Source organism: Propithecus coquereli, unplaced genomic scaffold (genome assembly GCF_000956105.1).
Source record: "Propithecus coquereli isolate 6110/MARCELLA unplaced genomic scaffold, Pcoq_1.0 Scaffold118, whole genome shotgun sequence".
Classification (NCBI taxonomy): domain Eukaryota; kingdom Metazoa; phylum Chordata; class Mammalia; order Primates; family Indriidae; genus Propithecus; species Propithecus coquereli.
This window is the reverse complement of record NW_012135858.1, coordinates 4,061,062-4,063,715: the sequence shown is the minus strand read 5'-3', so window position 1 is coordinate 4,063,715 and position 2,654 is coordinate 4,061,062. Positions and strand designations below refer to the sequence as shown.

Here is a 2,654-nt window from a genome sequence, read left to right as displayed (position 1 = left end):
CTTAGCTCTAATGCTTAGAAGGTATGTGATTTTGGACAAATGCTTCCTTTCTCTGAAACCTCAGCTATTTGCTCTAAAGTGGTGATAGTAATGCTTTATTTGTTTTTTTTTTTTTTTAAGAATCAACTACAACAATGGCCATGGAAAAAATCCAAGGAAACCTAATACATAGCACGTGCTTATTGACCCATGGACTGTCTCTCTCCCTCTCTATTTCTCTTCCATACTCCTTTTTTGCCTTGCTCCTGTTTGAAAGATGACAAAAAAAGAATAACTTGGCATGTTTCATCAGCTATTCCGAGTGCTCAGATTTATTCTCCTAGGTACTGACCTTCAGTGTGTCGCCTCCAGCGCCATGGCGCCCTCCAGGAAGTTCTTCGTTGGGGGGAACTGGAAGATGAACGGGCGGAAGAAGTGTCTGGGGGAGCTCATCAGCACTCTGAACGCAGCCAAGGTGCCGGCCGACACCGAGGTGGTTTGTGCACCCCCCACTGCCTACATAGACTTCACCCAGCAGAAGCTAGATCCCAAGATTGCTGTGGCTGCGCAGAACTGCTACAAAGTGACTAATGGGGCCTTTACTGGGGAGATCAGTCCCGGCATGATCAAAGACTGTGGAGCCACATGGGTAGTCCTGGGGCACTCTGAGAGAAGGCATGTCTTCGGGGAGTCAGATGAGCTGATTGGGCAGAAAGTGGCCCATGCTCTGGCAGAGGGACTCGGAGTAATCTCCTGCATCGGGGAAAAGCTAGATGAGAGGGAAGCTGGCATCACTGAGAAGGTTGTTTTCGAGCAAACCAAGGTCATCGCAGATAACGTGAAGGACTGGAACAAGGTCGTCCTGGCCTATGAGCCTGTATGGGCCACTGGTACCGGCAAGACTGCAACACCCCAACAGGCCCAGGAAGTACATGAGAAGCTCCGGGGATGGCTTAAGTCCAACGTCTCTGATGCAGTGGCTCAGAGCACCCGTATTATTTATTGATGTTCTGTCACAGGGGCAACCTGCAAGGAGCTGGCAAGCCAGCCTGATGTGGATGGCTTCCTCGTGGGTGGCGCTTCCCTCAAGCCCGAATTCGTGGACATCATCAATGCCAAACAATAGGCCCATCCATCTCCCCTACCCTTCCTGCCAAGCCAGGACTAGGTAGCCCCGAAGTCCAGTAACTGCCCCCACCCTGCACATGCTTCTGATGGTGTCAGCAGCACCCTCTCATGGCCTACTCCAAACTGTACCTTCCTTTACCGTTTATACCTTCCTCCTTAATGGTTGGGACCAGGCCAATCCCTTCTCCACTCACTATGATGGTTGGAACTAAACATGTCACCAAGGTGGCTTTCTTGGCTGATAGGTGGAAGGGGTAGAGCTTGCTTGTGGGTCCTCTCAGGCCCCAGTGAAAGCAGGAAAAAGAAACCATCCTCCTCTCCCCTCTCACACCTTGAAGCCAGACTCCTCCCTTTAGAGGCCGGGGGTGCTCCCCTCTCCCATGGTGCCGATGCCTATGTATTATGTGTGTGACCCATCCCACATGTGAGGGAAATAAAACACCTGGCACCAAAAAAAAAAAAAAATTTATTCTCCTAGAATGGCAGTTTGCAGGCCTGTTTTATATTAGAGAATGGGCACAGGGAGCTCTCACCAGATTCATAGATGCCACTCGTTTCTCCTAGGACTCATCAGCTAGAACAATACAGGAGGTCACATTAACAGTAACAGCTCAAATTCCACTAGTTTTGCTGGCCTTCCCTATCTGTTGGCAGAGGACTTTCAGGTCCCCTGCCAGCCCACCCACCAGCACTGCTGAAACTCTCTACAGGCTGCCTTTAATGCTCACAAGCAGTTTTGTCCTGGAGGTACCCAGCAACAATTTTTAGTTTGGTCCTCCTGTGGCTGGCCAGTGCAGCTGTGTTTCCTGGATGCTGCTCTGCGTCCACTCTCCTGGCTTGGATCCACCTTCTCCATTCCCCCTCATTGGCCTTTTCTGTTCCTCCTGTTTCTCTGCTCAGCTCACTTGGCAGCTGGATTAATTCACCTTTAAGGAAGACCTGAGGCTGCATCACAGCAAACCCACCTAGGGTCGGTGTCAGGGGAATGGGGAGAGGCAGGCGATGAAGGACAGGATAGATTCTCTTCCCTTGTCCTAATGTTCTTGAAGATGGAATTACAGCAGATGGATTACACAATTTAGTAAAAATGATTATTTTAATTAGCAACTACAACTCAATCTCCCTCTTTAGGGCTTATACATGTGTCCAGGAGGCTGGGGCATGGGCAGTTCTGAGAAGCGTTTACCATGATGAACTCAGGACCCCTACTCCATTCTTATAACAGCCTTTGTAATTAGACCAGCAGGTGAATATGGCCTAAGTCCCAGGTAAGTTTCTACTATGCCAGGTTCTCTTCACTGCCCCAGGCATTACCAACACCTGTCATACTGGACCTACAGGGCATGCAGTGAGGAACTAGAGGCATAGATTACAGAGGTATAGACTGGAGAGATCATAACATAACTTGGTATAGATTTGAGCCACCAAACACATTTATGAGAGGAGACTAAAAAATGTACTTTTGACTTTAAATGATGAAGCCTCCAGTTCTACTGTAATTTTCACAAGTTTGTTCTACATAATTCATTTAAAGGGCAAAAGCAACA

General features: G+C 48.6%; 1 pseudogene across 1 annotated transcript; it reads left to right on the top strand.

The window, feature by feature from the left end:
- The first annotated feature begins 294 nt into the window (after positions 1 to 294).
- LOC105822347 lies at positions 295 to 1,442 on the top strand (annotated as a pseudogene). The gene has a single exon (XR_001138102.1). The product of XR_001138102.1 is annotated as a triosephosphate isomerase pseudogene (transcript).
- Positions 1,443 to 2,654: the final 1,212 nt, after the last annotated feature.